Source organism: Neophocaena asiaeorientalis, unplaced genomic scaffold (genome assembly GCF_003031525.2).
Source record: "Neophocaena asiaeorientalis asiaeorientalis breed wild unplaced genomic scaffold, Neophocaena_asiaeorientalis_V1.1 scaffold70, whole genome shotgun sequence".
NCBI lineage: Eukaryota > Metazoa > Chordata > Mammalia > Artiodactyla > Phocoenidae > Neophocaena > Neophocaena asiaeorientalis.
Window position 1 is genome coordinate 4,163,810 of NW_020175410.1, and position 27,533 is coordinate 4,191,342.

Consider the following 27,533-nt stretch of genomic DNA (forward strand, 5'->3'; position numbering starts at 1 on the left):
AAGAATTTTGTACAGAGAATGTGAGATTTGGATTTTACTGACTTCATAAGAGCTGTTGACAGTGTTGATCACAAACACTTTTTTTTTTTTTTTAAGTTATCAGCCTATCTACACACTTTAATTTTACCAATTGGGATCATACCATGCATGTTACTTCCAGCCATCAACAGTACTGCACCATCATCACCAGACTTCTTAGGGTAGTGTGTAAACCCTGGTGCACAGTCACTTTCTGAAATATTTTTCCAGGATACCCTCCTTCTCCTACTTCATCTCCTTCCCCATTGGCTGCTCAATTTGTTTCCTTTACTGACCTTTATCCCTCTGCTATGACTTCTGACATCTACAACCTGAAACGGGGCCAACCTTCACAGGTTGAGGGCACAGTCCTTCACAGTACTACCTTCACTTCAGACACCAGCCCCAAGTTTGGGATCCCCAGGCCACATACACTTCTGACCAGCTGGCTACAAATTTGGAGGTTTCCACTACCTCCTTAGGACTGAAAATTCACTATAACAACTCCCAGAATTCAGGAAAGTGCTATACTTACTACTACAGTTTTATATAGCAAAAGGGTACAAATTAGAATCACCCAAGAGACGACAGATGGAGGACAGGGAGTGTCTTGAAAACAAATTTTCTGTTGTCCTCTTCTTGTGGAGTCAGGATGTGTCAGTCACATTCCTGGCATATCAATGTGTGACAGTATAAAATATTGCCAACCAGTGAAGCTCACCTCAACTTCAGTGTCCAGAATTCTTTTTTTTTTGGAGCTTTATTACATAGGTATGATTAATTGAATTATTGGCTGCAAGGGTAGATTTCCAAGGTTGGGTTGGGCTCATATCATAAAGCTCAAAGTTCTAACCTTCTAATCACATGAGTAGTCTTTCTGGTGTGGCCAAGCCCCATTCTGAGTCATCTAGTTAGCACGACCCACCTAGGAGCACACTAAGTGTCACTTAATTAGCATAAGCTATCAGGGCCCACCATGAAAAACAAAGACATTATTACCACTCAGGAAATTCCAAGGATTTATAGTTTCTACCTCTAGGAAGCCAGGATCAAAGCCAACCAAATTCTTTATTACACAGGATCCTCTGATTGTCCTTCAAATGTTGATGTTTCCTAGGTTTCTTTCTCATTACCATCAAGAGACTAAGAGAGCTCATCTTTTAAAATGAATTTTGTTGTCCTCTTTAGACAGATGACTCCCACCTCTCTGTATTGAGATGGACCCTCTTCTGTTCTCTAGATCAATTCTCAAAGTGTGGTGCCTAGACCAGCAGTATTAACATCACCTCAGAGTTTTTCAGAAATGTAAGTTCTCAGGCCCCACCCCATATATACAGAATCAGAAACTTAATGGTGCCAAGTAATCTGCATTTTAACAAATCCTATAGGTAATTCTGATAAGCATAAACGTTTGAGAAACATTACTCTAGATCTGTACCCAGCTGCTTTTTGGATGTCCAGACATCTCAAACACAACCAGTAAAAAAATCGTAATTACCTTCTCTCTCATAGCATATTTCCACTCCTATTTCCCGTTTCAGGAAATAGCACCATTAATTGATTTACTGAATAGTTGTTTTATTTATTCAGTGCTTATTACATATTATTAAGGACAGTCTCTATTCTCATGGACCTTACCGTCTGGTAGAGATAAAAGACAGGATTGTAGTGGGTAGTATAAGAGTTCTGGCCTTGTGAGAGATGGGAAACTAATAGTGGGGGACTGGGAGAATGTCCTAGAGGAAGAGAGATTTAAACTAATACAAGATGGCAAAGAACTGGGACTTCCCTGGTGGTCCAGTGCTTAAGACTCTGCTCTTCCACTGCAGGGGGTGCGGGTTCCATCCCTGGTCAGGGAGCTAAGATCCCACATGCCATGCGGTGTGGCCAAAAGAAAAAAAAAAGAGTTTGAGCACCTTAATCCCATTATTTGTATTAATTAATTAACCTTCCATACGTGCTACTGTACTGATATTTTAGGTTCATTAGAAAGCAAAGAAAAAGGCCCCAGAGTTAACATAAATGTTAAAAATAAGATGGCAAAGAATTACCTAGAGAATTAAAGAAAAGGAGGGAGAGCATCAGATGGAGGAAACCACTTAAGGTGTAAATGCTTAAGGGTAGATGGACTGTGTCATATTTCAGGAGCTGAAGGAAGGTTATCGCCGCTAAAGCATACTGAGTGGGGGAAAGGGAGAGATGAGATTGATATTTCATCTGGAGAGAGACAGTGCTTAACCCTGCAAGGCTTTAAAGGATTTTGACCTTCAAGAGCAAAAGTGAAGAGTTATGAATAGAGACCAGTACAATCAGATGTTTTGAAAAGGTCACTCTGGAAAAAGTGAACCAGTTGAAGAGGGGAAGAATATGGGAATGAGCAGCCCAGCCAGGAAACTACTTCTCTAGTCACCCATAGATACGTGTAGGTAGCTCGGAATAGGAGGGGACGCGGACTGGAGAGATAGGTCAGTTTTGAAAACACTTGGTTCTCCTAATTAAACAACTGTTACCCTTGACCCTTCTCCTATTCTTTTCATATGAAATCAATCTTACAGTTATGCCATTTTGACAACCTAATTTTCTTTTATTTTTCTGATTCCTGTAACTATATCCTCGTCTAGGTTAGATCTTGCAGTAACCAACTATCTGAGCAACTTTTAAGGCCATACAGCAAGACATGTCAGTAATATGTTTCGATCCTATCACTCCCTGCTTAGAATATTTTTATTTTTAACCACCTGGAAGTAGAATAAAGTCCCAGCTGTGTAACATGGCTTAAAGGCCTTCATAAAACTCAATGATGCTCGTTAAGCCACATCTTTTAAAACTTCTTACCTCCAACTCTGTGTTCTAGCCATACTGAATTGTCCTCAACTTCTCCACCCAAATTAGGTTTCGTTCCCACTTGCTATTTGCTCTGCCTGGACACTGCCCCACAAATCCCCACAGATACTCCACAACACACCTCTCGACCTTCAGCTCTTGGTATAGATGTGACTTGCAGACCCTGGAATCCTTCCCTGGCCTCTGGATAGGGTAGAGTCGCTCATCCTTTGTTCTCTGTAACACTCAGTAGCTCTACTGTATGACTTATCACACTAAGGGATGACACCTATATACTAGTCCCTTTCTCCTGCTAGCTTCTTGAACTCAGAAAATATATTTTGTTCCTCGCTATTTGTGGTATGCCTTGATACATGGTAAACTCACAACAAGTGTGGGTAAATGATTAACAGTGTCATAAGTCCTAAATTTAATCACAGCTGTACTTTTAAACAACTGCTTAATTTTAGTTAAGGCTACCCTTGAGAACTTTGATGTCTCCATCTTCAAAATCTAGGTAACACCCTGACTCAAAATTATATAAGCATTAATTGATTATAATGGACACAGTTTTTAAACTGTAAATGTATCAGTTTATATGATATGCCTATATTTAACTGCTTGGTACCTTAATTTCATCTTCTATAAAATAAGGGAGGTTTGACTAGAACTTGCCTTTAATTGCAGCTCAATAGACACTGACTAAATGAATGAATGAATGCCAGACAAATACTCCATAATTTCATCGTCCTTTGTCAAAAACTTTGCAACTAGTTATTTCTTGAGTCCTTAGGATACTCTACCATTGAAGCCTTTTTCCCTCAAAATCCCTGATTGTTATTAGTACTATTAATTTTCACTATAATTTATTCAACCTCAAAAAAGAAAATTAATATCCCTACATTTCTTCTGATCCAAGAGTAAGCCCCTGGTTGGGAAAACAAAATACTATGCAAAAATACAGTCACTATTTTTTATTTGGTTTCTCCATTTAAAAAGTCAACTGCCTACACATCTATACCTCACTTTTGTCATACTTTCCAATATTCATTTAGAAATAGCTTACACTAAGTAAAATAGTATAATCTCTCCGTACAAACAACTAGTGTAACAAAGGAATCAGCAGACAAAAATTTTATTTCACAAGACTTTTGCAAAACATGGGATCTAAGACAAGAATTTAAGAAACAGTTTAGCTGACCCCACTGTGCTCCCTGTATAAAATCAGTTTAAATATTTAGCATGTAATCATAAAGCATCAGTTCAGAACATGAAGCCCTGATACTTTCATCAATGCTTTTCTCCTCTCATTGTGATCTCTGGTCAACCAAGAGTCACTTCCTAGAGCAGCAGTGGAAGGAAGCTGCTGACGTCATACAAGCCTCATGTGTTTCTTTAAGCTCTGCTCATCTGTGCAAGTAAACCTACTTCTTAGAAAGCTTTTCAACGATTACAATCTAGTTGCCAGTTTTCCTCTTCCTTTCAGAGAAATGCCTTCAAGCAGTTGGTGAAGGCCACAGTATTCATCATTATGCTAATTTACATGTCATATGGTATATTTGAAGCTTTTAACCCAGTTTTATACCTATTTCACATAAAACACATTTGATGTTTATTCTATGTATATACCATAGCTTTGAATTCTCATTAACTTCAAGAGGCTTTGGAAAATAGTAGAGTGAGAGAGGATGGTCTTCAGAGAGAGAAGATTCCAAACATCAATAATTTCTTAAAGTAAGATTATTTATCAGGGATATTTTCTCTTTAATTATGCATATTTTAAATATTAGGTTTATTAACATTCTCAAAATCCTTCAGGAGAATCTGAAAATGTCTTTTTACTTTGAGTTTAGATTACTAGTCTAACCCACATGCACAAGAAGACCCCATTAGGTGTTCCCCCAGTTTTCTCCTGGGCTGGCTCAGATTCATTATCTAGTGAAGCCCCAAGTATGGGAAAAAGGATCCTAAACAATATACAACAGACAAAAGCAAACTGTAGATAGTTATTATTTACTTTCAGGCTATATAGTGAATGAAATCCTCAACCTAATAAATATTTATCATCTGCCTTCTGAGAATCCATGTTTTTGTGGCAAATCTGGATTTACTTTCAAGTTATTATGACCAGGCCTGTTGATATTAACACCATTTAGGATTTACCATTCTAAGAGCATGCCTGCTTTTAGGTATTTAGAGTCTGAAAAAATCTGGTGCAAACAAGTGTACGAAGAATATTCTAAGAGAGAAACGCACACATTAAGCTAAATCAAGAATAGCTGAGTATTTCCATTGTTATACAGATCTATGTGGTAACCCCCAAATTAGCAGGGAACAGATGACATCATGGAAAGTAAACAAATGGTTCAAGTTCAGAGGGAAGCGGACCAGAGTGGGAATATTTGGCTAATTTTTTTTTCTGGCTTCAAATTGATATTTAAGCCCTTGATCCAGTGAACAATCGATGTAACTAATCCTTGGGACTATGAGGAAACTGACACCTGATTTACCAAACTGCAGGAATTAAAAGAAGTTGAACACTTCAAAACACTCCATGATCAAGTTCTATAGGTAAATATCAGGTGTTAGTCAACTCCACAGGGAGGATGATGTTTTTCTTGTACTTTCAGTCCAACTATTGACTGGCAGAAGACCAGCCTTAGAAGTAATGGCAAAGGTGTGGCTAAGAGGAGCTTGGGGCAACCTGGGGACTCTCCAGAGCACTTGACCTCCCACTGCATTCCTCTGCACTTACAGAACTGAGTCTTGCTTGGCCCTTCAAACCCACGGGAGAAAGCCTTCGTAACCTGAGCAGAGGGCTGGCAGGACTTTCCCTGGAGAAGTCTTTGTATACTACTTCTGCTACCGTGCTAACTCGCCTGCTTGCTCCCATCTGCTTGGCTAAATGTCATGCCCTAACTGTTCCTTCATAATAGGTTTGAGTGCCAAACTCTGCCTCAGCCCCATGTTCTTGGAATTTGTTACTGCCTGTGCTGGCTTTCCGGCTTGCCGCTCCCAAGCCAACTGAGTGCCTGTACAGTCTGACTACACCTTTGTTTGTGCGGCATACCGGGGCTGAACATCTGGAAAATTACGATAATGAGCATGATAGTAATTAATACTTGTAACTACTTTCAATTTTCTTGCTTAATTTTTTTTTTTTTTTTAAGAATTAAGGAGTGTATTTGTTTATATGATAAGAAAAACAGCAGAATCAGGTACCGTTCTGGTGTTGGAGCACTTACATAAGAAACAGTCCCTGTAGGATCTTAAATTCCTACAATGAAAAGAATTTGGAGCACCTTTAAGTATGTACCTTCAGAATGTATTGGATTTTATTTGCGTTTGAGATATTTAAGTGCTCCAAGGGAGAGCTGGAATGTCAACATATTTATCAACCCAGTTTGAATTATTTATTTTCTTAAGAAATTAGATGTAAGTGGAGGCTCTTCAGAATACTGTCATCTATAAAGCACCAATTTGTGACCTGGGACTCCAGACCTTTGTTCCTTACCTATTTTGCCCATTCTCTCCCAGGACTACTGGCGTTCATTTGTCAGGAGTTCCATACTTCATTGCACATTGGTTTGAATCACCTGGGCCCTACTCCCTAGAGACTTAATCCTGGGCGTCCAGAATTTTTCAAGCTCCCTGGTGATCCTATTAAGCAGCCAAGGTTATAAATCTCTACTGAAGTGCTTCTCAGAGTGTGGTCTCTGGGCCAGCATCATTGGCAATACCACATGTGTAAATTCTCAGACTACCCTTCACACATACCAACTCAGTCCACAGAGGTGAAGTCAAGCAGTTTGTGTGTGTGTGTGTGTGTGTGTGTGTGTGTGTGTGTGTGTATGTTTATAAACACCTTTGAGATATAAGTCACATGCCATACAATTCACTCATTTAAAATATACAATTCGGGACTTCCCTGGTGGTCCAGTGGTTAAGAATTTGCCTTCCAATGCAGGGGGTGTGGGTTCGATCCCTGGTTCAGGAGTTAAGATCCCACATTCCTTGCAGCCAAAAAAACAAAACAAAACAGAAGCAGTATTATAACAAATTCAATGAAGACTTTAAAAATGGTCCACATTAAAAAAAAAAAAAACAAAAAAAATAAAGTATACAATTCAATGGCTTTTATGATACTGTACAAAGTTGTACAATTATCACAATTTTAGAACATTTCTATTATCTGAATAAAAAACCCTGCAAGGCCCTAAATCACAACCCCTCAAATCCCTTCATCCTCCTACCCCTAGGCAGCCACAAATGTATTTTCTGACTCCACAGATTAATATTTTCTGCATTTATTATAAATAAAATCAGACAATATGTGGTCTCCCGTGACTTCATTAAACATAATGTTTTCAAGGTTCATTCCTGTTGCTGCATGCATCAGAGCTTCATTTCTTTTTATTGCTAAATAATATTCCATTGTATGGATATACCACATTTAATTTATCCATTCATCAGTTGATGAACAATTGGATTGTTTCCACTTTTGGGCTATTATCAGTAATGCTGCTATAAACTTTCATGTACAAATTTTTGTATGATATACGTTCCTCTTTCTTTAGTATATATGTATCTAGGAGTAGAATTGTTGGATCGTATGCTGTTTAATCTTTTGAGGAACTGCCAGACTCTTTCCCTAAGAAGCTACGCCATTTTACTTTTCCACCAGAAGTGTAGGAGGGCTCTCATTTCTCCACATCCTTGCTGATACCTCTTACCTGACCTTCATTCTAGACATCCTAGTGGGTATAAAGTGGTATCTCATTGTGTTTTTGATTAGCATTACCCCGATGGATAATGATGTTGAACATTTTTTCACGTGCTTATTGGTTATTTGTATTTCTTCTCTGGAGAAATGTCTCTTCAAGTTCTTTGTCCATTTTTTAATTGGGTTGTCTTTTTAGTGAGTTATATTTATTCTAGTTACAAGCCTCTTATTAGATACACATTTATTAGATATGATTAGACTTGCAAAATTTTTCCATTCTATGGGCTGTCTTTTCATTTTCTTTATCGTGTTCTTTGAAGCATACATGTTTTTAATTTTGATATTCAGTTTCTTTTTTCTTTTATTATTTATGCTTTTGGTATCCTGTCTAAGGAACTACTGCTTAACAGAAGATCAAAAAGACTTATGCCTATGGTTTATTCTAAGTGTTTTTATAATTTCAGCTCATATAGTATATTTTGATTTTTTATATATAATGTGAGATACATATATAATTCTTTTGCATGTGAATATCCAGATGTCTCACCAACAGTTGTTGAATAATTTGTGTTTCAATAAGCCTCACAAGGAATTCTAACACCTGCTTAAGTGTGAGGATCACTGCATTATGTATGCAAAATCTTCTCTTTAATTACTGTGAGACCCTTCTAAGCATGGCATATAGGATGCTCTATTACAGAAAATTTTCAATTCTCTCATGAGAATCATATACATCAGTTAAGCCTAATACTGTAACTATACATCCATAGGTAGGCTAAGAATGAAAATAATATTTGATATATTAGTTCAGAATCTTTTTTTAGAGCTAGACAAAAAGATTATACTTTGCCGATTCTGAATATCTTGTGTTTTCCGTATTTGAGGATTAATGTGCGTAGCAATTCCCTGCCCAGCTGACCCCGTTAAGAAATAGGTGTAATACTCTGCATTAGCCAAACTATCCTGTGAGACCACTGCAAGATGGTTCACACACCAAGTTGGATACGTGCAAAAATCCAGTTAGCTGTCCTCCACCCTACTTCTTTTTCAAGGGAAACGGTAAGGGTCTATTTTGTGAGGAAAGTTATTGTTTTTGGTATGATGAGGATGATACATTTTCCCAAGCCAGCTGTAGTATAGTTTCAATTCTGCCAGATTGAAAGTGAATTGTTTCAACTCAAACATGGCCAATGCCAAAGCCGTCTGTCAGGCAAGTGAGATTTTCTTGAAAACACTGTTTCACACTTGCAACCATCTTGAGCAGGTTGGGGAGCTTCATTTGGTTTATACATCTTTGGAGAAGGTACCTTATCCCACGTCTTTCAATATCGGTAGCATCAAAGTGAAGTTAGATATGTGTATCGACTATAATAATGGTTATTATGGAAGGCTGTATATTTCTGGCATTGAACTAATCTTGACACAGTAGGTATTTTTGCACCATTTTACAAGCAAAGCACTGTAATTTGTCCATAGTCACCCACCTAGAGGGTGATAAAGATTTGAACAAAGGTTCTTCAGACTCCAAAGGTCTAGCCTAACTTCACACATGTATATATATGTGCAATAAAACTGAACAAGTGTTAAAGCCAAAAAATGTCTAGTTTAGACATACAGGGTCTTCTTACAAGTTCATTAATTATTTGACATATGCTTTACAAGCCTGGCTTCCATTCTAGAGACACAGTAGGCAAATAAAGGGGTACACTTTTATTCCTTAAGCTCAAAATTATCATGATAGAAAAGGAATTTATAATGATAGAATACAAGAAATGCTTGGCTTCCATTTGGACAGAAGGTCAACCTATATCCCCATTTGTTTGCCCAGGCCAGTCAGTTTACTTCTTCTGTCCAGCATATTAATAGCATCTCCTTTACTCTCAAAATTTTCCCATTTTATACAACAAATTATGTGGTCACTTCATATCATGGCTGGTATAAGCTACTCACCCAGGCACAGCCTCTCTCTGGATAACTACTTAGAACTATAACGCAGTGTATCATAAGTGCGTGCCTGCCTAAGTATTTTCCTCCTACCAGCTTGCTACAGAATGAAAAACAATGTCTTTTTTTTTTTTGCAGTACGCGTGCCTCTCACTGTTATGGCCTCTCCCGTTGCGGACCACAGGCTCTGGACGCGCAGGCTCAGCGGCCATGGCTCACTGGCCCACCCACTTCGCGGCATGTGGGATCTTCCCGGACTGGAGCACGAACCCGTGTCCCCTGCATTGCCAGGCAGACTCTCAACCACTGCACCACCAGGGAAGCTCAACATACAGTGTCTTAAAGAAATAATTCTAATGGTATCTTCAGATGGCCTGTATTGGGTAATAACATGGAAGAGAATCTGTTGCCAGGCCCTATTCCATCAATGTGAATTATTTATCTGAATACCAAACTACTATGAAAACTGAGAAATAGGATTAGTGGCTGAAATGGCATGAAGCATGAGGATTTATTTGAGGAGAGAAAGAGGCTTTTCCGTGAGGCTCCCTGGTAGTTCTCTATTAGCTAAAAGGAAACCTTAGGTTCTGGAAGAAAGCATGATGACTAGAGGGGCAAGAAAAAGACATGAGTCTAGCTTAGTGAATGTCAAAGACTGTAGTATTTTTTAAATGTAACTCTGGAACCCAGTACCGCCTCTACAATATTGTAGTTCAGTGGAAAACTTATCAACTGACAGTGCCTTTCTTCAAAAATATTAAATAAACTGAAATAGAAATATCTTTTCAGAAGAGTGTTGACTTTATTTGGATTTACTTATCAGATAGCTGTTTTCCCATCTCTGAATCCAACTTTAACAACCAACAGCTGACTTGGAGAGAGGTTCCTGTATTTAGAAAACTAGTTTCCTAATATATTCCTAGAAAAATATTACATATTGTTCTCCACCTTGGTTAGGGGCTGTCAGAGCTGAGCCTGCTTGGAGCAAGATTGTATGTAACTAGGCACACGTACAAGAAGGTTAGTGTGGTAAATCTATCTGTGTTTCCTCATAGATCATCTTTATTTCTTTTGGCTATCTTAACGGAGCTTCAACACAACAGTAAGACTAGTTTATTAATCATTTGCCTTGTAAAATCATGTCAAGTTATCTGATTTCCTGCTTCGAAAATGTCAAACTTTTCTTCTAAAATGCAGCCAATTTGCAATTACCTAGAAGGCGTTATGGCTTTTGGGCTTGGCTTTCTGCAAGGCAAGCTAGGGCAGACTCACAAGATTCCAGGAAACCCTCCTTTGACACTCTACCTCCCACTCCCAGTTGACAATCTGTAGGAATCCTCCCGCAGAACAAGTCAGAAGCCTTTATTCTTCCCAATGTGGAATTTAATGAGTGTGCTATACCATTATATAATTTAAACATTTATATTTATTTAATTTAAATAATGGTACAGCACAAGTTCACGTTGGCTCCAGCTTCTGCGAAGGATGACAAGTATGGAAATAATATTTCAGTGCTGTGGACTCTCTCAAAAAAGCACCTTACTTTCTTCCAGAAGCGAAACTGAATTTTGTCTGGAGTCAGCTGTCTTTCAGACTTTCTTTCCTGAACGAGCAACAAATGCAAAGCTGTATTTTAGAAGCACTGAGTCAAGATCAAAGATATTATGAATTTTGTCACTCTCAAACACTGGGCTCAGAGACCTGTTTACTAACGTCACATACATCAGTGTTGCTGACAAGAAGCCATTCTGCAGGAATGAGGATGACGATCCTTTGTGCAGGGGGTGCTTTTCATTTTCCAGACTGTACTCACCTCTGGAGCCTCAACCAAATACCCAGACAGTTTAAGAATTCCACTGGCCTTTGCTCGCAAGTTAGCTCTCTGTTCTGCTACGAAAAGAGATTAGAATTTTCCTATCAGTATATCAGACTTGCATGTAAAACATTTTTTAATTCCATCAACAACCTCCATTCCTTCAACGAATGCCCCATCTTTTGAGCAGGTATTATGTGACAGACTCTCGTACCACTGTTAGAAATTCAAAGATCACCAAGATTAGTTCAGTTCTGAAAAACATACTGAGCACATACTATGCCAGATGTTGGAGAGGTATAGCCTATACCAAGGGAAGATGACGAGTCCCGCCGTGGGGGGTTATATTCTAGCTGGGGACGTAGGTTAGGAAAGCAGAGGTTCCAACAGTGCTGTGATATAAGCAGACACAAAGTAGTGGGGGTTTGCATAGAAGAGAGTAGAGGAGCTCAAAGTCATCTCCTGATCAGTGTGTATCTTTGAAGGAATCAATAAGAGGAGAGGTCTGCCAAGCAAGTCAAGGAGGTAAGCCATTTCCAGGCAGGAGGAATGCACACAAAAATTCAAGGAATAGCTTGTGTCTCTTCCATGTAGCCGCAGCCCCAACTTCAAGCAGGCAGGGAGGGGAGGGATGGGAAGCGGTGCCCCTGGAGAAGAGGGCAGAAGCCATAAAGGGCTCCTCCTTACATGAAGTCCCAGGGAGACCATGAAAGAATGTTGAACTGGTCACCAAAATTGTCCCATTTGAATGTGAGATGCCTGTAGTTGCGTGGAAAATAGACTGGAGGTGAGAGTGAACCTCACTCTATCTATTTCGTGTGGAAAATAGATTGGAGTGAGGTGAGGTGAGGCAAGACTGTCACAGCGATCCCTAAGGAGGCAGGGCTGCTCTCAGCCCCACACACAGCACAAGGTCTCACTTCAGAGCATAGCCTCACACTGCTTCTTCTCTGCCACTTCTCGTAAGGCCAGCTGAAAGTCAGTACATTTACAGAAAATTATCTAATAGAGAAGCACATAGCTAGATGCCCTAAGTCCTATCCTTGAATTAAGGTACATTAGAAAGCCATTCGCTGAACACTGCAGAAAAATCTGAGATTGATTATAACAACAACAAAATGTCCATTTGCTATTGAATTTCTCTTGAAGACCTGGTTAAAATGCTGCGTGTGTCTTCTAAGATCCTATGTTATGTGTAATATTTTTTTAGGATTTAAAAATGAGGAAAAAATTTTCAAAAGGTTCAGTTTCTCTTTTTATTTGAACAGTTATTTATGAAACCTAATTTTTCTCTGGTTGTTGTACCAACTTTTCCCCTCTAATAATTACAAGTATAATACTAATTTCACCTTCAAAAGACAGGTGCAGCTTTTTTGTATATATTTTAACTACTTTTTAAATATATGTGACTCTTTCTGTAAATTAATTCATGCCCATTTTAAAAATAGCTAGTGTATAAATATGAAATTATATCATCAGGTTGATAATTCCTACAGAATTTTCTTCTAAGGTCCTAAACATGACACCCTAAGTAATACAGAACAACCCAAAAGGGTAATGAGCTTCAAGAGCAACCGGACTACTATTTTAAATGCTTTTCCTTAATGTACTTCCCAAGATGAAAGGTTATGTGTGAAGCCCCAATGGTTAGCATCAGGCCGCGATAACATTTCTAATTTACTTCAAAGAGAACTTTTTTGGAAATCTGTTTCCATGACCGTGTTTTGAAATAACTACTCAAATAGAGGAATTAAATTCATTTTTATCTGCCTCCAGAGTATCTTAAAGGTTACAGCTACTCTATAGATGTGCTTTCCTGAAGAGAATCTGCTGCACACCAATATGAGAATAAAATGCGCTTATCCCGTCTAGTATCTCCATCAGAGAGCTATTACCGCGCCCTTTAAGTTATTGTTAATCCAACCACGTGAAGTTTTTGTAGACACGATTCTGAATGATCCCAAGTTCAAGGACAATTCTAGAAAGCACTGTTTCAACATCAACATTTTGATAAATTTTAGGTCAGCATCAACAGCTTATGAGTAGGTTTACTGTGTGTTTGTCTTTTACTGTAATAGCTCACAAGACCACAAGTAATGTTGTGTAACCAGTCAGTGTCAGAGGCCCCTCACCTCTCACACTGCATAGACCACCTCCCACGCAGGCGGACATCTACCCTGAATGTAGGGGGCGAATATTAGTTGGGTACCCTCATACTGTCTTTTCTTAGTAAGAAGGCACAAGTCTTGCTCATCCTTTTTATAATTTTATCATCAGCTAAAGGATACGTCTGGTACACTGGAGATGGTTTAGTTCTTCTCCAACTATTTTAACTTAAAATGTATCAGTCCCTACCTCCTGTTATTTCTTTCTTGGAATGAATCTGGTGCCCCAGGGCTTGGAGTTAGGTATGCCTGAGAGGGTGCTAACACATTTATAGCCTCACACTTGCTGATCCAATTCCCCCTTCAAAGGTCCTGGTTTTCCTTCTTCCCTTGTCTTTCCTCAACAAGTTAACGTAAAGAAGTTTTAGGAAGCTATGGAAGATTTGAAAAAAAGAGGGTAAAAGTTCAAAGAGAAAAAAGGAAGCAGAGAAGACTTCTTTTACCCAACATTAGGTTTGCTGAAAAAGTCAACTCTCCAGCCTCCTTCTCCCAGTTGTGAGAACTCACTCCTGCCTTTATGTCACACCTCCCCACACACACACTTTCCCAGCCAGTTCCCACGCAGATCATGGCGAGCTGCTATCTGGGGCTCCATCTACATGCATTAGGAGTATCTCTGTTTCTGAGCCCCTGCACCCACTTTCCTCTAGTCCAGTGAAGGTTTTCTGGCTCATCTTTGCTCACCCGGAGTGGACTAGAGTAGGCTCTGCTCCCTGACCTTGTGTTGAGTAGCCCAATCACCACAACTACATCCTTCTGCTCTACTAGCCAGTTTCTTCCGCCAAGACTCAATTTTATTTAACAATACATATTAAAAAGTGCACTACAACACATTTACAAGTTGAACCCCACTGTCATCAATGTAAAATTAAAATATCCACTGCACTGTATGTAGCCTTCTCTAACTCCTCGGTCCCTCCTGTGCTCGGATAATGACGTGGCTAAGTCATGACCGGGTCCTGTCCTGAATACCTCCTTCTTCCTCTTTTGTTAGCCAGTTCTGTTTGTTGCTGAGCCCCTTCTACATTACATTTTGATCTACATTTCATACAACTCCAATGACCATTTACTTTTTGTCGTAGAAAAATAAATTAGCTGATTTGTAATTGCTCAGTATTCCGCTTAATTGTTCACAGATGGAAAAGTGCTTCTATACATCTACCATTTCAGCTCTTATATTACTGAACACACCATTTATTATTTTTTAAATAGTGGCATTATGGCTTTCCAAATACACAAAATAGGTCTCCTTCAACTCCCTCTGGGAGAGGTCCAAAGAGTTTTATAAATGCTTCGTTAGGGGAAAGAAGGAAGGAATCATACTTTTCTGATGCTACCTGGTTGAGTTTCTTCTAATACACAGAAATCATTTTATCAATAGAAAAAATATTTCCAACAGGAGCATTAGTGGTAGAAATTAAAGATTTCTTACTCTTGCTCCCCTGACATCTTGCCTCGTTCACCTTATGTAGATGTTGCTTAAGCATTTAAAATGTAATTAACTGTACCATTCAAAAATGGACCAAGGACTTCTTGGTGGCACAGTGGTTAAGAATCCGCCTGCCAATGCAGGGGACACGGGTTCGAGCCCTGGTCCGGGAAGATCCCACATGCCACGGAGCAACTAAGCCTGTGTGCCACAACTACCGAGCCTGCGCTCTAGAGCCCGCGAGCCACAACTACTAAGCCTGCGTGCTGCAACTGCTGAAGCCCAGGAGCCTAGAGCTGGTGCTGCACAAGAGAAGCCACCGCAGTGAGAAGCCCGCGCACCGCAACAAAGAGTAGCCCCCACTCACCGCAACCAGAGTAAACCCACACGCAGCAACGAAGACCCAACACAGTCAAAAATAAAATAAACAATAAATTAAAAAAAAAAAAGGACCAAAATTTCATGTATAGCAAAGGAGGAAATGCTGATCGTAATGAGAACAAAGAAAACATAATGTAACTACCACTATCAGCAGGAATTGTTGATAAAGGCATGAGAACCATTTAAAGCCCATCAAGAGATGAGCCTTTCAGTGGGAAGGGTTGAGAAGCAGGCCATAAGGAATTGCTACTATGGTACAGAAATACTTTTCTGCAACTTACAAAATGGTCCGGAAACAAAAACACAAGGGTCTCTGTGAAACAGTGTTTAAAAAAAACACATGAAATTCATAAGGATTAAATTCACTGAAGGATTAAGAAATAGACTAAGTGAAACATGGAACAGCACTTTTATTCTAATTCAGTATTCTTTAATAAGAGTATTAGATTATATTAAACTGAATATTATAACCCAAGGTCTAAGTTAAATTAAGCCATAGAAAAAGTGATAAATGATTGTGAAGTGCAACCATTTATGAAGTATTAAAAGTATGTAACTGGTATTTGCATCTAGCTGGTATCTGAATCTAGCTTTAAAAATTTTTTTAATTGTAAGGGACACATATAATGTTCCTGGGACCATGAGAGCCAGTTACAAACGAACCCTTAGAGTCAGATCAGCGATTTCTTCCAATTGTCAGTTTCAGTGTCCAGAAAACCCTTACTGGTTCAACATGAAGTCTTTCTTGCACATGATTCCCAGCTAATGGTTAACTAAAAGAATTTCAGATTTTTGAACAATTTGTTCTACTTGAGAAGTAAAGCCATGTCAGATCATAATCAAATTGCAAGAAAATTTAGCAGAGCCATGGAACCCTGCAGGCAATACTCAAGGCCATTGGATTCCAGCTCTTCCCCAGATACGGGTCCAAAAGGATGACTTCTTCCCACAGGAACATGAAGATCGACCAACCTGAAGTCTGCCTCACAAAGTTCAAGCAGGTGAAGGACCCTGATAGGTTCTCATATGTCCTATTATTTAATGCACACAACACCCCTCTAAGGAGAGTTTTACAATTTGTCCCACATTTATTGCCAAGAAAACTGAGCCTTGGATAAGTTTAACTCACACAGAATGAAAAAGAAAAAAAAAAAAAGCAAAAAGTCTCCAACTGAAAATCCTGTGTACTTTCCAATATGCTACCTAGAATTTCAGTGCCCTACAGTCCCTAATTTAGAGATAATCTCAGATTGCAGAACTCTGGGGAGCCTGTGTATAAAATTACTCGTTAGGAAGAATCTGAAACAATTCATCATGTACAAGTAATAGGAAAAGTTACATGTTAAGTCATTTTATGTGTCACAGGGCCAGACATGTTTTCAATATGTCAACTGCAATATTTCATCTGTATTTTCTTCTTCTTAGTTTTCCTCACATACTTATTAAACTGGTTGATCACAGGTATACATAGCAACAAACCTGTTATTTTAAGTTTAGTATCTATGAACAATAACAAAATGTCATTCTTTGGTAGTTTGGGGATTTCTTGTTATCTTTCGTGTTTTGAAAGATGGCCGACGTGTTTTGCCTCACCTAGCTTTCCCTAAACTAAGGACAACACGGTTCTTAGCACAAGCCTCAATCTTGTACAAGCAGAGACCTGAAATAAAAACCAGAGTAGAAGAAAATGTGTAACAAGTGGCTTTCCCTTCATATGTTCTACAAAGTCTCCTAAGACATCATTTACGAGGCAAAAGAATTTTCCTGACAGGGAAAAAGAATTTTCCACTAGTCACAGAAAATAACCAAGCTATTAGTGAGAGAATGAAGAAATTGTTTCAAAATATCAAGTCAGATGCCTGGGATATGTTCATCTGAAAAAAGAAAAAATCAAGGGGAGTTGAAATATAGATGCATATGTGGAAAGAAAATCATTCATGCCATGCAGCATTCTGGACACAGGGTATATAAAAAGAGAAATGAGGCAGCTCATGTCCTGGGGAAATTCTTCATGGAAAAAAAATTGAACTATTATAATTATAGCACAAATTGATATGTGAACTATTAACAATATTGGGGAAAGTGGAATAGTTAAAAAAAAGAAAAATGCCTATGGATATGGGAAAAATCTTCACAACTGAAACATGTTACACAGGGTATGAAAGAATGTGCCACACCAAGAAGAGATAAAAGAGCAAACAGCAAATGCAAAGGTACCAAGTTGAAAGGCCAGGATATCATCAGGCAATGACAGTTTAAGTGAGCATGAGGAAGGGAATAGGACATGAAGGTAAGGAAAAGTTGAGACAGTTCACCCCTGTGAAGTCATTATCCAAATCCCAGGAATTGTCTTCAACAGGTCTTGACAGCCCTGAAGACACAAAAATAGATCCTCATCTTATCATCAGACAACCTAACCCAAAGAATCTCAGGTGAGATCCCGGAACCTGCATTCGATCTACCCACAGGGTGAATTTGATGCTGGGTAAATGCAGGACATGCTTTGAGAAATACCATCTTAAAGCTTCAAGGTGAAAAGCTTTGTAAGTCCCATGGGTGGTATGGATTGGCTCAGGGAATCCCGAGAAGAGGAAAAGTTCCCAACACTAGCGGAAAACAGATTCTCCTTTCATTACTAATCTACAAGGAACAAGCTCAAGGGTTTTGGAGATTTTATCTTACTGTAAGTTGGAGTGGCAAAGATTCATCGACTAGGTTTAGAAACTAAGAACTTAAGTTTCAGTGTACATAAGAACTGCCCAGAAGACATGTATACAAGGGCAGGTGGCTGATGACTCACTCCCAGGGTTCCTGATTCAATAGGGCTGGGTAAAGCCAAAGACTCTGCATTTTTAATAAAAAGTTACATATTAGTGATCCTGCTATCAGTAATCCTCTGAAGGATGTGACTGATTTTCTGAAGACACAGGGAAACATGGCTCCAATGGGATCCTCATAAGCATTTTTGTAGCACTGATGTTTTACAAACTGATCGGACATCTAGTCTGATTTATAGCAGGTCTAGCCTATTCTAGGCCTTAAATAGCTATGAACATTTAGAATGTAAAGATTAATGTACAGGTAACAGATTAATTTATCTATTATCTTATTATCCTTTACCCTCATACAACGATCACTTCATATACAAATGCTTTGCTTCTTCAGCATTACAATTTTCTGTTAAAAGAGTCATTTTTCTTTTTGTGTTTTTGTTTTGTTTTGGCCACACCGTGCAGCATGTGGGATCTTAGCTCCCCGACCAAGGATCAAACCCTTGCCCCCTGAACTGGGAGCTTGGACTGTTAACTACTGGACCTCCGGGGAAGTTCCAAGAATCATTTTTTCTTGATCACTATCCTAAAAGACTTTCAGGCAATTAGTGGGGGAAACCTCTTTTCTTTTATCCAAGTTGCTGCTTAGTGAGGCATGATCTCTAGCCCCTTTGAGATTTGTTTCATTTGGGTGAATGGGTATCTATTAGGCAACATAAGCCAGTATTTAAGCTAATTCCCCATTAGAAACTGTAAGAAATTCCAAGTACACTTTGATAACTCAATCGTACACAAATATACAATATAATTAACTTACTGTCTGCTCTACCATAGAGAGATTTAAGGTTTGATTTCCCACTAGTAAGAACTTGAGTTTACCATTGCTCTAGATCAGAAGCCAGTTTCAGAGTATACTTTACTGGAAAATGTGTAATTTATTAGCTCAAGGAATTGTGTAATTTATTAGGTCAACAAATTATGGAATAAGAGACCAGAGTGGGAACCTGAGCTGTGTACCCACTGCGAATGTGGGTGTATGTGACTAGGCGCGACGGCCACCAGGCAAGGAGAAGAGTTCTTGCCAGAGGTCCCACTTATCTCATGGATGAGTTTAGCTCTAACTGGGACCCCAGTAAGTACCACAAAAGCAGTCGTCATGTCTGTCTTGTTCACTACTCTATCCCTAGCATCTAACATTGAGCCTGACACATATTAAGTATTTAACAAGGTATTTGTTGGGTCAAATCCTGCTCCAACAACTGAGAAACAATGAACAGCATCTGGTCTCCCCATACAGTGTACCTGATGAAGGAGCTCCTTTTCTGTGATGGAGTCCACATACAGAGTTATCAAAAGACATGGCTCAGAGAACAGAATGAGGCAAGATACTCATGATCATGGGTATTTATTTCCTGCTCTGAAGCCTGAGGAAACAAATGTTACTTATATTAGATTTCACTAGAAACCATGTATAACAATTATGATTCTAAATTTTTTTAATTTATCATCTTAACCATTTTTTAAAAATTTTATTTATTAATTTTTGGCTGTGTTGGGTCTTTGTTTCTGTACGAGGGCTTTCTCTAGCTGTGGCGAGCAGGGGCCACTCTGCATCGGGGTGTGCGGGCCTCTCACTGTCACAGCCTCTCTTGTTGCGGAGCACAAGCTCCAGACGCGCAGGCTCAGTAGTTGTGGCTCACGGGCCTAGTTGTTCCGTGGCATGTGGGATCTTCCCAGACCAGGGCTCAAAAACCCATGTCCCCTGCATTGGCAGGCAGACTCTCAACCACTGTGCCACCAGGGAAGCCCTCTAAATGTTTTTTTAAACTTTGCTTCTAAATGTGATTTTTCACTAACACCGTATTTTTTTTTCCTCCACTCAGCTTCAAAATAGTACATTTTAGACTTACCTAGAAACGGTTCTTAAGCTACAACAAGGAAGTGGTAGTAGTAACTTTTGCAGTTAACCTTTCTTGGGAGCTCCAAGTATCTCTCCATGCCACGGAAGTATGTTCACTAGTCTACACCCAACAGTTGTAACCATTTGTAAGGCCTCATGAAGCAAAATGACCTAGGTCATTATTCCACCAGTCCTCCAAAAACTTCACATTGATGAACATTTATCAGGTTAAAAAAAAAATCAGGTAGTAGAGAATAGTCAGGAAAAATTATGTGCTTACAAAAGTTAACTTAGTATAACTGTAAAACAGAATATCAGAGGGAATTTCCTGGCAGTCCAGTGGTTAAGGCTCCATGCTTCCACTGCAGGGGTCACAGGTTAGATCCCTGGTCAAGGAACTAAGATCCCATGTGCTGTGAGGTGTGGCCCAAAAGTAAATTAAGTAAACAAACAAACTTTTTAAAATCAGACATTTTTATGAGGTGTTTGTCAGTGTCTAGGAAATGAAAGTTATCATTCCTACTTAATTGGCCCAGTATTCTAAACTTATTTTCTTCCTTCAAACTGAGAGAATTTAAAACCTTTCTTGGTTTGATTCAGAACATGGAACTATACTGAGTTCTGTAAAGGCCTTTTGATAGTTGCAAAGGGGACAGTTGCCCAAGACCTAGTATCTTAAAAATCAGAAACTCCAGAGCAGACATTCTCTCTTCTCTACCTAGTGACTTTCTCATGATCACCCCTGCTCCTCAGAATATATCAGGGAAAGCAATTAATTCAGAATTGCCCCATAGCAGATCAGAGAGTAAAATGGTGACAGGCATAGAAGTTTCTTTTCTCTGTTGCTTTTGCCTCTTCTCCTCTCTTCCTCACATAGAGGAAAGAAAAATGAATAGGTTTAGGTAATAAAATTTTCCGTTTGGATCTGCTTTAGGTATAGAAAGGGCTGTACAACCCTAATTGAGATCACCATCATGAGAAGATAAAGGTTTTTATAAAGGAATTCATTTGCCAGGACACTGTTTTATCCTGCATGGCTTTAATAATTTAGGCCAACATGTGATTTCATTTACAAATACTGACATAAGTTTTTTGATTAAAAAAGAGGGGGCTTAATGTGTCATTGTATCATCACAATTTGATGCTTTGAGTATTTCAAACCAGAACATGAGAAATTACACAATTCAAACTTTAATCTTTTGAAAGAAAAAATACAATAAGATGAATAAAGATTTTGCTTTTTCAGTCAGATCTATGACTCATCTAAAAAGACATAGAATGAAAATGACACATGACTCCCATTTGTCTGGTACAATTCAATTAACTTATTATATTCCTAAGGATTTTTACATATTGTTTCATTCTGGGTTCAAAAAACCTAGTGAGCCAGAACAGAATATTATGATGCCCACACGACACGGAGTAAGTGAAGATAAGCAAGTTACAGCTTGTTAGAAGCAAGTCTCAGATTACTACCATTTCGTCATTTATAGAAATGTATTAACAACTTGCTATATTTACAACATTGGGTTAGACCCATTGTAAGAATCAAAGAAATAAGCAATCTTGGCCTTCAATAAAACCTCAATAATGTCCAGTTCACTTTGTTTCCTCTCAACAATGCCCCGCTCCTCCATAAGTGAAGTACTGATAGCTACAAATGTGAAGGCCCCAAACAACTATCAAAACTTGTTCTTAAGTCATTCAATTTTTAATAAAGTAGTAATACTTCAAATTCCATTTCTATATAACTTTTTTTTTTTTTTTTTTTTTTTTTTTTTTTTTTTTTTTTAACCCGTGTCCCCTGCATCGGCAGGCGGACTCCCAACCACTGCGCCACCAGGGAAGCCCTCTATATAACTTTTTAAAGTCAGAAGAATCTAAACACCAAGCAAAATAAAAATAGAATTCTTGAACACGTTTTACATGCAAAATGTACTGGAGCAAATATTCATTGAGATGATTACTGAGATTGGACCTTAAAAGATGTGAACCATATAATCAAGTATCCTATCAACAAGATTAGCAGCCAGTAATTTGCGACAGAAAATTCACATTCGATTCAAAGACTAAAGTTAGTAAATCACTAAGTAGTATCATGTGGAAAACTGAAATTGTCCTTTGGTTCAATTTAATGTACTAGGAAATGGCACTGTATGACATCTCATTCTTGTGAACAATTTCATTTAGAAACCCTTGTAATTTTCTTCACGAATTCTACATTGGAACTATAGTCTGTTAAAAAGCCATTTGAGTAACCATGTAATCTTCAAGCTTTTGAGAAATTACAGCATGTTTCTTAAGAAGTCTGCTGGGTTTCCTAATTTAATCACGATCAAAAGATTCCCAGAGGCTAAGCTTATTTTTAAGAATAAGTCTCCAAAGTAAATTAACTATTTCCTCTGTAATGTTCATTAAGTAAATTGTATCTCACTGCCAATTCCCATGTTCTTCAAACAAGGAAAAAGTCCATCGTCATTCATAGAGAGCACAGAATTCTCTTCCATATTCCAAGAGATTTAAGAATATACTGGAGGGCTTCCCTGCTGGCGCAGTGGTTGAGAGTCCGCCTGCCAATGCAGGGGACATGGGTTCGTGCCTAGGTCCGGGAAGATCCCACATGCCACGGAGCGGCTGGGCCTGTGAGCCATGGCTGCTGAGCCTGCGCGTCCGGAGCCTGTGCTCCGCAACGGGAGAGGCCATAACAGCGACAGGCCCGCATATAGCAAAAAAAAAAAAAAAGAATATACTGGAGTGGAAACAAAATATCATCACAAGGGAGAAGAACAGGAGCCAAGTTGTGTTTTGAAAAAACCCAAGTTTAAAAAACACAACATCTGCAACATGGCATTCAAACTGGGGAGAAGGATTCATGACTGTACACTCGTTTATGTACAAAAAGTACACAACCGTCCAGGAAAGTGAGGCAATATTCTTGTCACTAGGGAAGCCTAAAGAGAATTCCTTTCTGTACGTCTGGTTGGCCACTAGGCTCCCAAGAACAGAGACTTTGTCAGCTTTGTTCTTTTATTTATAGTAAATATCCTGATATTTAGGTACTTGCAGAAGAGCTGTAAGTTCCAGAGAAGTCATGACTTAGTTCTCTTCATCTGAAACTTCTAATTCAAATATATATATCTGAAGATTACTTCCCCCTTGATAATGAGGGCAGTAATGCACTATTCACAAATTCATAGAGGTCACTTAAATGTTGGTGAATTCTTTAATTCTATTAATGATAAAGTAGCAGTTACCTAGTTCCTGTGGCCATGTAGGTAACTCCTTATTACTCATGTTAGGAAAGAAAAAAAAAAGTTAATTCCAAAGCATCAACATCTGACATCCAGGATGGCATGTAAGCTGCCCCTCACTTGCCTACTCCACCTGATATGTAGTGGTTGCTCAGAGACCCATGCTGAGAAGAATCAGGGGCTGCACCTAGGGAGAGCCATAATGAGTGCCCTAGATGCATAGTGACTTTGTCTATCCAGGTGAAAAGCAGTAGGTACATGAAAAACCAGTCTTAAATGACGTAGATTTATTGCTTACATCAGTCAAACTCAGTGGGAAAAAAACCCCACAAAATCTTTGTCATATTTTTGGTGTATTTTTCAAGTTAGTAGCACTAAAAGAAGTACTTTTCCATAAGCTGTCAATCTGCAATTTGAATATAGTAAAGAATGAGAGAGAATGCTAGGGTTATTAATACCAAAAATATAAAAGTGAAAAAATAGAATAAACCAAATATTTAACATTTAAGCATAAAAAACTGATGATGGAGTACTATAAAAAGATCACTTGTTTCCCCAAATATTTAATAATGTTTAGATTGCTAACAAAAAATAAAGTATCTGCTCTGGAATTTACTTTTATTAACTGACAGTTATTGAACATGCTGTATTTAAAAGTTTTTAGATGCTTCAGATATATGAAATGATGTAAATCCTTACATTTTAACAAATTTAAGTCATCATGCTATGCACAAATATGTCTGAGTTCATTGTCAATTTTATTTGCCTTTAAGTTCTTCCAGATAAAATAGTCTTATGGCATTATAATTGCAACATAAATAACATATTAAAATTAGCTATATAAACACCATTTAAGGAAACAATTAGAAATTTGCACATACAGTTTTGTATTATTTTTTATTAAAAAGTACAATGAAAAATGTAAATATACCTGAATAAAATGTAAACACAAAAAACTTCATTTCATTTAAAGTTGAAACATGACAGAAAAGTTACCTTCTCTTTGTAGCTTTGAAGCTGTACATCGCTAAAACAGCCTTATTGTAAACAAATATATTTTGTGGGCGAGATAAAGGGTCACGAGCATTCATTTCTTTAACTGACAAGTTCCAGTACAGGCAAATTCTGGCTGTAGGTGTCATTAGGTACTATAGTGTGTAGAAAGATATAGGAATAGAAGACATAAATGAGAAAACCCAGAAACAGAATAAAATAAAAAGGTTTGGAGTGTCTATGTACCTTGGTTATGAGGTAGTATTGTCAATAGCAGTGTTTATTACATGCATGTTATGTTTGAGGCATAGTGCTAAGTATTTCTATGCATTATTTCACTTATTTCTCAGACAATAAGTATTAAGTTCATTTTTTAGAAACAGCTTTGAAATATAATTCACATATGATATAATCCACTCCAAGTGCAATCTAATGGTTTTCAGTATAGTGACAGTTATGAACAACCATCACCACAGTGATTTTAGACCATTTTTATCACCTCAAAAGAGAGGGCACACTAATACTGTTACCATGACTTTGTCAAAGAATTCACTGTATGTATTTTGCCTAAAATTCTATTGGTGGCCTTTAGAATTCACTAGCAGGAATTACTCCAAAAAATTTAATTTAAAAAATTATCTCGCTGGCAGGGGAGAAAAGAGTAAAACAGACCAACCAATTGTGCAAAATGCAAATATTGAGGTACCTTCAAATTGCTCCAGAATAGAAATGTTATGTTCTCGTTAGAGGCATGACCTCCAAAGTCAGGACCAAAACAAAGAATGAAAATATAGTTAGAAGGGAAATGAGAATGTGTCACTACAGAAATGCTGAGGCAATTCATTTATTCAACGGCATCAAAGACAAACTGAACAAACATTTGTTGGGCATATTCTGTGTACTGTATCATCCTTGTTACTAAGAAACCAATATTAAACGCATTGTACTAGAGAGTACACTATAATTGAGCCATTGCAATGGAATAAGTACAGCTCATCAAAAATAATCATAGAAGTTCCCCTTAAAGAAAATTGTCACTTGACAACTATAATTGGACAAAGATTCAAAATCAGAAATAACAGTTGTAATTTGTGATAGATTCAAAATCAGAAATGAAAGAGGAGGCATTACCACCGACACTGCAGAAATCCGTAGGATCATAAGCAACAACTATGAACTATTATATGCCAAAGTATCAGGTAGCCTAGAAGAAGTGGATTAATTTTTAGAAACATACAGCCTACCGAGGAGTGAGAAATAGCAAATCTGAGTAGACTAGCAACTGATACAGGAGAATGATAAGATTATCAAAAAAACCTCCCAACCAAGAAAAGATGGCTTCACAATCAAATTCTACCAAACAGTTAAAGAATTATTGCCAATCTTTCTCAAACTCTTCAAAAAAAAAAAAAAATTAAAGAGGATGGAATACTCCCAAACTCATCCTAAGAGGCCAGCATAACCCTGATACAAAAATCATATAAGGACACCACAAGAAAAGCAAACTATAGACCAATGTCCCCCCTAACGAACAGATGCAAAATTTCTTCAAGTATTATCAAAACATTTAATTGGCAAATTGCTTAATTAGCAAACATTATAAGGATTATACACCATGACCAAGTGGGATTTATCCCTGGGATTCAAAGGTAGTTTATATATGCAAATCAATAAATGTGATGAAACATGATATTAATGATAAAAATCATCATCTTCTCAATAGATACAGAAAAAGCATTTAACAAAATATAACATCCGTTCATGATCAAAACTCTCAACATATTGGCTAACATCATACTCAATGGTAAGAAATCAGACGTTTTTCTTCTAAGAACAGAAAAAGACAAGGGTGCCCACCCTCAGCACTCTTTCAACCATAGTACTGGAAGTACTAGGTAGATCAATTAAGCATGACAAGAAAATACAGGCATCCAAATGAAAAAGTAAAAATGTAGTTATTTGCAGATAATATGATCTTATATATAGAAAATCCAAAAGATTCAACCAAAAAACTTTTCTAACTAATTAAAGAATTCAGTGGAGTTGCAGGTTATAAAAATCAACATAAAGAAATCAGGTGCATTTCTATACACTAACAATGAAATATCTGAAAGAAATAAAGAACATTATCCCATTTACAATAGCATCAAAAAGAGTAAAATTTTTAGAACAAATCTAACAAAGGAAGTCAAAGACCTGTACAATAATAACTAAAAGACCTTCATGAAAGACAGGGAAGAAGATACACAAATGGAAAGATATCCCATGTTCATGGATCAGAAGAATATTGTTGAACTGTCCATACTACCCAAAGCCATCTTAAGACTCAATACAATTTCTATCAAAATTCCGATGGTATTTTTGATAGAAAAAGAGCAAACAATTCTAAAATGTGTATGGAACCACAAAGGACCCTGAATAGACAAAGCAATCTTGAGAAGAACAGCAAAGCCAGATACATCACACTTCCTGATTTCTAGCTACACTACAAAGCTATTAGAATTCAAACCGTATAGTACTTACATAAAAACAGACATAGATCCAAAGGGGAATAGAGAGCCAGAAACAAACCCACACATATATGGTCAATTAGAATTTGACAAGGGATCCACGAACACTCAATGGGGAAAGAATAATTGCTTCAACAACATGGCACTGTAAAAACTGGATAACTACATGCAAAAAAATGAAATTGGACCCCCATCTCACATCACTCACAAAAATTAAGTGTATTAAAGAGTTACAATAGACCTAACACCATAAAACTCCTAGAAAACATAAAAGAAACTCTTTGACATTGGACTGGGCAATGATTTTTTTTTGGATACAACACCCAAAGCACAAGCCACGAAAGCAGAAAACAACTGGGACAACAATAAACTAAAAAGCTTCTGCACAGCAAAGGGAACCATCAACAAAATAAAAAGGTAACCTACCAGGTGGTAGAAAATATTTGCAGGTCATTTATCTGATAAGGAGTTAATATTCAAAATATATAGATAAATTACACAACTCAACAACAAAAAAGTCTGTTAGGAATGGGCAAAGGATCTGAACAGACATTTTTCCAAATAAGACATCCAAATGGCAACAGGTACATAAAAAGATGCTCATCACTAATCAAGAAAATTCAAATCAAAACCACAATGCCACACCACCTTACACCTGTTAGAATGGCTGGCATCAAGAAGACAAGAACTAGCAAGTGTGGAGATAAGGGAACCCTAGTACACTGTTGGTGGGAAAGTAGATTGTTTCCGTCACTGTGGGAAACAATATGGAGGGTCCTCAAAATTAAAAATATAACTACCTTATGATCCAG